Source organism: Cherax quadricarinatus, chromosome 58, assembly GCF_038502225.1.
Source record: "Cherax quadricarinatus isolate ZL_2023a chromosome 58, ASM3850222v1, whole genome shotgun sequence".
Lineage (NCBI taxonomy): Eukaryota > Metazoa > Arthropoda > Malacostraca > Decapoda > Parastacidae > Cherax > Cherax quadricarinatus.
In genome coordinates this window covers 17,174,181-17,185,795 of record NC_091349.1, presented here as the reverse complement: position 1 = coordinate 17,185,795, position 11,615 = coordinate 17,174,181, and positions in this window count along the sequence as shown.

The following is an 11,615-nucleotide window of genomic DNA, read 5'->3' as shown; positions in this document are numbered from 1 at the left end:
TCATCTTAACCTAAACACAAGTGTCTGATTACTCTCTTCAAAAACTTTATATTCTAAGTTAAACTGAGAGTGTCCTCTTAGGGCACCTGACATGTAAAACCAATGTTAGTTAAATAACCATAAATTTTTATTCATTTTAAAATCACTATTAATTTTTCATGAGACTTTATTCGATTATATTTCGCTCAACCATGGATCTGCTTCTGGGCCATTTTAGCTAAATTCTGTTACATATATTATAGTTAATTTTATATATTTTTAATATTACCTAAAATCAATGACATATATTTTCTCGATTTGCTCAGACTGATTTTCGCAGGTTTATTGCAAAATGAAAAAATAATTTTCGACAGAAAATGCCCTTGCTTTTCAGGCTAAACTCCCCTGCTTTACTCATCTAACACAGCAAACATACACACACACACACACACACACACACACACACACACACACACACACACACACACACACACATGTGAGCCATTAACAAAGATCTTCAACACATCATTTGAAACTGGGCAACTCCCTGAGGTATGGAAAATGGCAAACGTAGTCCCAATTTTTAAAAAGGGAGACAGACATGAGGCACTAAACTACAGACCTGTATCCCTAATGTGTATAGTATGCAAGGTCATGGAGAAGATCATCAGGAGGAGAGTGGTGGGGCACCTGGAAAGAAACAAGTGTATAATTGACAACCAGCACGGTTTCAGGGAAGGAAAATCCTGTGTCACAAACCTACTAGAGTTTTATGACAAGGTGACAGAAGTAAGACAAGAGAGAGAGGGGTGGATCGACTGCGTATTTTTGGACTGCAAGAAGGCTTTCGACACAGTTCCTCACAAGAGGTTACTGCAAAAGCTAGAGGACCAGGCACACATAACAGGAAAGGCACTGCAATGGATCAGAGAATATCTGACAGGGAGGAAACAACGAGTCATGGTACGCGACGAGGTGTCAGAGTGGGCGCCTGTGACAAGCGGGGTTCCACAGGGGTCAGTCCTAGGACCTGTGCTGTTCTTGGTATACGTGAACGACATAACGGAAGGGATAGACTCAGAAGTGTCCTTGTTTGCAGACGATGTGAAGTTAATGAGAAGAATCGAATCGGACGAGGATCAGGCAGGACTACAAAGAGATCTGGACAGGCTACAAGCCTGGTCCAGCAACTGGCTCCTTGAATTTAACCCTGCCAAATGCAAAGTCATGAAGATTGGGGAAGGGCAAAGAAGACCGCAGACACAATATAGTTTAGATGGCCAAAGACTGCAAACCTCACTAAAGGAAAAGGATCTGGGGGTGAGTATAACACCGAGCATATCTCCTGAGGCGCACATCAATCAGATAACTGCTGCAGCATACGGGCGCCTGGCAAACCTACGGATAGCGTTCCGATACCTCAGTAAGGATTCGTTTAAGACTCTGTACACCATCTACGTCAGGCCCATACTGGAGTATGCAGCACCAGTTTGGAATCGTTCAGGACTCTGAGCACCGTGTGCATCAGGCCAATTTGGAGTATGCAGTATCAATTAGGAAACCATACACGTCAAGAAATTAGAGAGAGTGAAAAGGTTTGCAACAAGACTAGTCCGAGAGCTAAAGGGCATCTCCTACGAGATGTTAAGGGAAATCAACGTGACAACACAAGAGGACAGGAGGGATACGGGGGACCTGATAACATGTAAAATATTAAGAGGATAGGATAATAAAGTGGTTAGTGACAGGATGTTTCAGAGACAGGCACAGTAACAAGGGGACACAATTGGAAGCTGAATACTCAGATGAGTAACAGGGATATTAGGAAGTATTACTTCAGTCATACAGTTGTCAAGAAGTGGAATAGTCTGGAGAATGATATAGTGGAGGCAGAATCCATACATAGCATCTAGAAGAGGTATAATAAAGCTCATAGAGCAGGGAGAGAGGGGACCTAGTAACGGCCAGTGAAGAGGCGGGGCCAGGAGCTATGTTTCGACCCCTACAAGCACAATTAGGTGAATTAGATAAACACACACACACACACACACACACACACACAAGGAATCGTTCAGGATCTTGTACACCGTGTACGTTAGGCTTATATTGTAGCATGCAACACCAGTTTGCAACCCACACCTAGCCAAGCAGGTAAGGAAACTAGAGAAAGAGCAAAGGTTTTGCACCAAGACTAGTCCCGGATCTAAGGGGCATTCCCTAAGAGGAGAGGTTAAGGGAAATCAACCTGTTGACACTGGAGGACATGGGTGATAGGGGGAGGGGGATATGATAACGACATATAAAATACTGAAACGAATCGACAAGGTTGGCAGAGAGGAATTTCCAGAGATGGGGGCACAGCAATATGGGGTTACAGTTGGAAGTTGAAGACTCAGATGAATTACGGGAATGTTAGGAAATATTACTTCTTTCAGAGTTGTCAGGAAATAAAAAAGGCTGGGAAGGGATGTAGTGGAGGCAGAACCCATACGTACCTTTAAGAAAAGGTATGATAAATCTCATGGAGCAAGAAGAGTGACCTAGTAACAATCAGTGAAGAGGCGGGACTAGGAGCTATGAATCGACCCCTGCAACCACAACTAGGTGAGTACACACACACACACACACCAGTGAAGAGGGCCAGGAGCTGTGACTCAATCTCTGCAAACACAATTAGGTAAATAGATAAGTACACACACACACACACACACACACACACACAGGCCAAGTGTCTAATCGACATGTGCCTAGGACAAAATGGTAACTAACTAACACACAGCATATGGGCGCCTAGCAAACCTCAGAACAGCATTCCGACATCTTAATAAGGAATCGTTCAGGACCCTGTACACCGTGTACGTTAGGCCCATATTGGAGTATGCGGCACCAGTTTGGAACCCACACCTAGCCAAGCACGTAAAGAAACTAGAGAAAGTGCAAAGGTTTGCAACAAGACTAGTTACAGAGCTAAGAGGTATGTCCTACGAGGAAAGGTTAAGGGAAGTCAACCTGACGACACTGGAGGACAGGAGAGATAGGGGTGACATGATAACGACATACAAAATACTGAGAGGAATTGACAAGGTGGACAAAGACAGGATGTTCCAGAGATGGGACACAGCAACAAGGGGACACAGTTGGAAGTTGAAGACACAGATGAATCACAGGGATGTTAGGAAGTATTTCTTCAGCCACAGAGTAGTCAGGAAGTGGAATAGTTTGGGAAGCGATGTAGTGGAGGCAGGATCCATACATAGCTTTAAGCCGAGATATGATAAAGCACTCGGTTCAGGGAGAGTGACCCAGTAGCGACCAGTGAAGAGGCGGGGCCAGGAGCTAGGACTCGACCCCTGCAACCTCAACTAGGTGAGTACAACTAGGTGAGTACACACACTGAGAATAGCGTTCCGATACCTCAGTAAAGAATCGTTCAAGACTCTATACACTGTGTACATCAGCCCCATACTGGAGTACACAGCACCAGTTTGGGACCCACACCTGATCAAGCACGTCAAGAAATTAGAGAAAGTGCAAAGGTTTGCAACAAGGTTGGTTCCAGAGGTAAGGGGAATGTCCTATGAAGAAAAGTTAAGGGGAATCGGTCTGACGACACTGGAGGACAGGAGGGTCAGGGGTGACATGATAACGACATACAGAATACTGCGTGGAATAGATAAGGTGGGCAGAGACAGGATGTTCCAGAGATGGGACACAGAAACAAGGGGCCACAATTGGAAGTTGAAGACTCAGATGAGCCGAAGGGATGTTAGGAAGTATTTCATCAGCCACAGAGTTGTTAGGAAGTGGAATTGTCTGGCGAAGTATGATAAAGCTCATTGGAGCAGGGAGAGAGAGAGGACCCAGTAGCGGTCAGTGAAGAGGCGGGGCCAGGAGCTGAGTCTCGACCCCTACAACCACAATTAGGTGAATTAGGTGAGTACACACACACACACACACACACACACACACACAAACACAAACATACACAAATAGGCCAAAATGGACGATTCTCTTTATTAGGCACGACTTGGATTTGGAAAAGGCGTATGACAGGGTGGACAAGGGTGCAATGTGGCAGATGACGCAGGTGTATGGTATAGGAGGTAAGTTACTGAAAGCAGTGAAGAGTTTTTACGAGGATAGTGAGGCTCAGGTTAGAGTATGTAGGAAAGAAGGAGATTATTTCTCAGTAAAAGTAGGCCTTAGACAAGGATGTGTGATGTCACCATGGTTGTTCAATATATTTATAGATGGGATTGTAAGAGAAGTGAATGTGAGGGTCTTGGCAAGAGGTGTGGAATTAAAAGATAAAGAATCAAACACAAAGTGGGAGTTATCACAGTTGCTTTTTGCTGATGACACTGTGCTCTTGGAAGATTCTGAAGAGAAGTTGCAGAGGTTGGTGAATGAATTTGGTAGGGTATGTAAAAGAAAATTAAAAGTGAATGTAGGAAAGGGTAAAGTGATGAAGATGAGGATAAAGAGATTAGGTGACGAAAGATTGGATATTAGATTGGAGGGAGAGAGTATGGAGGAGGTGTATATATTCAGATATTTGGGAGTGGACGTGTCAGCAGATAGGTCTATGAAAGTGAGGTGAATCATAGAACTGACGAGGTGAAAAAGGTGAATGGTGCACTGCTGAGTCTGTGTAGACAAAGAACATTATCCATGGAAGCAAAGAGGGAAATGCATGAGAGTATAGTTATACCAACGCTTTATATATGGGTGTGAAGTATAGGTGGTGAATGTTGCAACAAGGAGAAAGATGGAGCAATGTGTGGTGTGAATATAATGCAGAGAATTCGTAGTTTGGAAATTAGTAGGTGTGGGAGAGAGAGAGAGAGAGAGAGAGAGAGAGAGAGAGAGAGAGAGAGAGAGAGAGAGAGAGAGAGAGAGCCAGAATAAGAGAGAATTTTAGTCATTGATTTTAGTGGGTGTGAAAATATTGTGTTATGTGGTACAAATAGTTGTCTGAGGAGAGCGGTCACATCTCTTGGTTTTCAATATTAAGACAGACGGTGCAAGGAACTTCTGAACTCACACCATCCTTCAAATTACAAGTGAATATTAGACGACACTGTGATCCCTCGTGGATCAATATCGAAATCGTGTCTTGATAATCGTCTACGACCAAATCGATATGAACAGACTAAGATAATCGAATTCTCGGAGGAATTTAGACCAAGCAAGGGAAATGTTAGGCCCATTGGGAAAAGAAACGAGAAGACCTTTGACGGAGCACTGATTTGCGGTGTAGAGGCTGGCAATCATCAAACAAGGCGTAGGATCTTGAGAGTATCATGGTATTGTAAGCACATTTACAGCTAATGTAACATTAGTTTGCAAATGTCCTTTTATCTAAACATATGTAGAGAGCGCACATTAAATGTACAGTGCAGGCGTTCATACATATATTTTTAGTCTCTCCATGTCAAGCCATGACTGTTTTATCTCTTCATATGTTCAAATATTTCTACTCAGTCTCTCTTTATATTCACACATGCCTGTTCTAACTTTCCCTATTAGGATTTAGTCACGTGAGCAACGCTTGGAAGTCATTATTTGAAAACGTTTTGCCAGTCAGTGATTTTGTCAATGCATTCTGAGATGTGTGAAAAGAGCAGATTATATAATTAGTCTCCCAGTCTTGCAGATCTATATGCAGAAGACAGTGGAACAAATATTTAGTAATCAGCCGATTTTGTACATCATTACTGTGATATCTCTCTTCAATGTATACACACTGTTGGTGTCTCTCTGCATATATCAACACACTGTTGATCTATCTCGTTATATGTTCACATAACTGTTATATTTTTCTCTATGCACACATGTGTTTTTTTTTTTTTAATTTTATTTTCTCACTTTCATCATATTTCACTCTATCACTGTCTTGCCAGAGGCGTGCCAACGTTACAGTTCAAAAGCTGGAACAACTCTCCACCCCTTCTTCAGAGTGTAGGCGCTGTACTTCCCACCTCCAGGACTCAAATCCAGCTAACCGGTTTACCTGAATCTCTTCATAAATGTTACTTTGCTCACCCTCCAACAACACGTCAGATCATAAAAACTATTTGCCTCACTACTATCTAACATGCTCACACACGCTTGCTGGATGTCTAAGCTCATCGCACACAAAACCTCCTTTACCTATTCAACCTTTCCTAGAACGATCCCTACCCAGCCTACCTTACCCTACATATTTATACGCCCTCTAAGTCATTCTATTTTCTTCCATTCTCTCTAAATGTCCGAACCACCTCAATCCCCTCCCTCATCAGCTCTCTCTATTTGTCCATAGATACTTCCTATTTCCGTATATAGCTTCATATGAGTGCAATATTTTTTCAAAAGAATATATGTATGTTGTATTACGCCATCATATGTTAACAGATATGTTCTCTTTCTCCGCATATTTATGTGTGTTCAGTCACTTTATATTTTCACACACATATTTTTCTTACATAAAAGTCTGAGATAAAAGTCGGCGCGCATAACGGAGATAAAACACCTCAATTACTGGGAGCGCTTGAGGTTCCTGAACCTGTATTCCCTGGAACGCAGGAGGGAGAGATACATGATTATATACACCTGGAAAATCCTAGAGGGACTAGTACCGAACTTGCACACGAAAATCACTCACAACGAAAGCAAAAGACTTGGCAGTCGATGCACCATCCCCCCAATGAAAAGCAGGGGTGTCACTAGCACGTTAAGAGACCATACAATAAGTGTCAGGGGCCCGAGACTGTTCAACTGCCTCCCAGCACACATAAGGGGGATTACCAACAGACCCCTGGCAGTCTTCAAGCTGGCACTGGACAAGCACCTAAAGTCAGTTCCTGATCAGCCGGGCTGTGGCTCGTACGTTGGTTTGCGTGCAGCCAGCAGCAACAGCCTGGTTGATCAGGCGCTGATCCACCAGGAGGCCTGGTCACAGACCGGGCCGCGGGGGTGTTGACCCCCGGAACTCTCTCCAGGTAAACTCCAGGTATATACATTATTCCCATAATTAGTTTCATTTTCAAATGTTGTTCACTGTGAAAATGTTCAAACTTTTTTTTAATACGTTTTAAAGTTTAGGGTTAAGCTCGAAGTCTATGTGATTCAATGGTCAAAGTTCAGGGTCAGTGGTCAATGGTCAAGAGTAAAAAATCAGAGGTAAAATGTCAAGTGTCAAGGGTTGTTTCTAGATTAGGGAACAATTAAAAAAAATGATCTACTTTTCCTGTGCTTAATACCATAAGAGATTTTTAAATATGAATATTATGAGTTCGGTAAATTTATTTATTTATGGTGGTTATGGACTGAAATAACTTAATAAAAATTAATAAAAAACACTTTGCAAATCCACATTTTGTTGGGAAAGCGTTACATTCATTTAGAGTTTTATCAAATTGCAACACAGAGATTATTATTATTATAATCAAGGGGGAAGCGCTAAACCCGGAGGATTATACAGCGCCTGGGGGAGGGGGGATGTGGAAGGCATTCAGGCTTAATTCGGGGAACTGGAGCACAGATCCAATTCCCTAAATCAAGAGCCCCTCACCAACATCAAGGAACCTTCCTTGAGGGGTGCAACACAGAGAATCATAACCCAAAAGAAGCTTTGCTGATATATAATAGTCGTTTCTTCAGAATGGTGGTTATTATAGGTCGTTGTGCAAAATTTGTAATACTTTCTACGTAGTGTTTCTTACTGAAGTATATCCATAGGTGTTGACATAGTAAGTCACTGGTATAATATTACCCTTAAAAATATTCATTCGTGAAGATTTGCTTTGAAACATCAGCGTTAAATATATTGATTAATGATTTTTTGTGGGAATTTTTGAGTTTGGTAATACTCATGATCACTAAGAGACGCCATTAAAACACGACATTATTAAAACATGACGTCATTAAAGCATGATGACGTTTAGATATCCTCTAAAGGAGATTACGAGAACATCAATAGAATCACTCACTGTAATAATCAATAATTCAAGGTAATCCTTGGTTCTCATCACCATAATAATAGATCGTTATAATTATTCACAATAATCACTAGTGAGAAATATTAACAGTAATCACTCACAAGTTATTCATCAACGGCACCAACTGGCCTAACAGTAATAACAGAAGTTAGTCTCTGGTCACCACGATTATTGCAAAAATTAGCAACATTTATTCTCAACAAACTGGTAAATAAGTCTTGTTTAAAAGTAATCGGAAACTAAAATACGCTCATTAATTTCAATTGTTCAATAAAATATTTCATTAGTAGTTTAAACTCACCTTGAATTATTTCTGAATTATTTATTGAATTATTTATTTTCTACTACACTGCAGTGTGACGATATATACGTTATTTTTTATGTATTATTTTTGGAATCTCCATCAAAATTCATATCTGGGATTTGAATGTAATTAGTAATGTCAAAAAAAACATATGTGCTATGGGTTTATTGAAATCCTAATAAACAAAACACAATATATTCTCCGGGTTTAATAAGCTTTAATTACTAAATCGTTTTTTAATAAAGCATAATATAACTTTACAACAATAAATTTTCCTGACTTTTAGGCTCACCACCACTACAATGTAAAACATAAATCTGCATAGTTATTTAACGTAACAACAATTAACATTTATATGGCTATAAACGGCATAGTTTGCGTTCATTAGTAAAGCTATATATGTCAATTATGGTGTGGGATGACACCGGTGAGTTGAGATAGATGTGGAAGCAAACCCGTACACAGAGAACCGTAAATAACATTGTATATCGGCTTGTTGTATATAGTTCATTGGATGGATATGCATTGTTGGCGAAAACATCTATTTGTGCAGCTCGATTTTTCTATTTCAGACTACAGGGACATACTTGTGGAGATATAACAGTAACCTATATTATGAAAATCAAGTAGTGTATTTATGGATGTCATGTAAACTCCATAAATGTAGACCAAAACAGGCAGCACGCACATACACACACACACACACACACACACACACACACACACACACACACACACACACACATATATATATATATATATATATATATATATATATATATATATATATATATATATATATATATATATATATATATACTGTATTAGTTTAGTTTTCTTTCAATTTTATTTAATTAATTAAAGACCATATTTAGATCATCCTCCATGGGTAAGTGGAACAGAATTCTTCCTCCTTAAGCCATGCGTGTTGTAAGAGGCGACTAAGATGCCAGGAGCAAGGGCCTAGTAATCTCTTCTCCTGTATATATTACTAAATGTGAAAGGAGAAACTTATGTTTTTCCTTTTGGGCCACCCTGCCTCGGTGGGATACGGCCGGTGTGTTGAAAGAAATATATATATATATATATATATATATATATATATATATATATATATATATATATATATATATATATATATATTGTGAGTGTGTACTCGCCTAATTGTGATTTCAAGGGTCGGGAATCAGCTCCTGGTCTCGCCTCTTCACAGTGTGCTACTAGGTCCTCTCTCTCCCTGCTCTATGACCTTTTCATACCTCATCTTAAACCTATGTATGGTTCCTGCTGCCACTATCTCACATGCTAGGCTATTCCACTTCCTGACTACTCTACGACTGAAGAAATACTTCCTAACATCCCTTTGACTCATCTGGGTCTTCAACTTCCAATTGTGACCCCTTGTTTCTGTGTCTCCTCTCTGGAACATCCTGTCTCTGTCCACCTTGTCTATTCCATGCAGTATTTTGTACGTCGTTATCATGTTTCCCCTAACCCTCCTGTCCTCCAGTGTCATCAGGTCGATTTCCCTTAACCTTTCTTCATAGGACATTCCCCTTACCTCTGGGACTAACCTTGTCGCAAATCTTAGCACTTTCTCTAATTTCTTGACGTGCTTGATCAAGTGAGTGTTCCAGTCTGTCCAGGTCTCTTTGAAGTCTTGTCTGATCCTCATCTGATTTAATTCTTCTCATTAACTTCACATCATCTGCCAACAGGGAGACTTCTGAGTCTAGCCTATCCATCATGCCATTCACATATACCAAAAATAGCACTGGTCATAGGACTGACCCCTGTAGGACCCCGCTCGTCACAGGTGCCCACTGTGTGTGTTTGTGTGTGTGTGTGTGTGTGTGTCTGTCTGTGTGTCTGTCTGTGTGTGTGTCTGTGTGTCTGTGTGTCTGTCTGTCTGTCTGTCTGTGTGTGGAAGAAGAAATCACAAAACTAGTGATTGCAAATATGTAAAAATACCACACTGAAAATAGAAAATATAACCTGAGCACCTTCATGTGCTCGCACACACATCTTCAGAGGAAGATATGTGTGTTGGCACATAAAAGTGCTCGGGTCTTATTTCCTAATTTCACTGTGGTATTTTGACATATACATACATACATATGCAAAATAACCTTTCGCATTGCAACCAACACATCAGGAGCTTGCAATGTTGCAGAAATAGAGTAGGAATCCAGGCAAATTCATTCAGGGGAAACAACTCGTTTCCCTGAACGTCGTTACTGGTCGATTCCCAGTCAGTCTCAGTATGATTATATATATAAGCATATATAACTGAGGTACTGTTCACACACTGAGTGGTGAAACTCACAATGTGTGTCGAAATATTCACATACGGTATAATATCCACACATAGTATGATTTGCTCAATAAGTGGTACTGTTCACGCAGTATGTGACATTGTCCACAAAGTGTGTGGCAAAGTTCTCACAGTATGTGATACTGTGCGGTGTGTGGCTGTGATCACAGTACTGTTAACCTGAACAGTAGATGGAAGCATGAATCTATAATGGCGAGTTTTCTACACTAGGCAAACAGAGTTGAAACTTTCAGCAGTGTCACTCTGGTATTATCAATACTTTATGACCAGTGAATTAACGTCAACTGTGCTACACCAACGAGCGGCACAGTTGCCACTACTGTGTCACAGTCAGGGGTATGCTTTCATTATACTTGAAAATGGTTTGAAATATTCATTATCTACAAATGCATAATTATACGTATAAAAGTGCCAGTGCTTTTTTCCATACTGCGGGAATGGCTTGTCTATTTATGTTAACGTTTTATATTGACTGGGTATGAATACAAATATATAAATATTTGAATTCGAGACATAGCTCCAAAGTGACACACTAGGCCACTCAGCCACAAACCACAGATGCCACAAGAAGTTAGGCAGCCTGTTTACAAGTCATGTTCCTTCTCAGCCCCGAGCACACCAGTGAGCCTTAGTCTTGGGTTCCAGTTATTTCACTGTCCTCTTGTATGTTCTGTCTACACGAGAGACTTTTATATCAATGCACCATGAAGAAACAAGTGGAGGTATATACAGAGAAAGATCGCAGCCAGCTGGATTCGAAACCACGTGTGAGGAGAGGCATAGCGCCCCAGGTAAAGCTCTAGACCACTTCTAACCAGGCTGCCTAACTTCTTCCAGCACCTGTGGCTGAGTAGTCCAGAGCGTCACTTGGGAAGCTATGTCTCTCCCCACACGTGGCTTCGAATCCTGTTGACTGCGATCTTTCTCTGTATATACCTGTACTTATTTCTGTGTGGTGCAGCACATATATATATATATATATATATATATATATATATATATATATATATATATA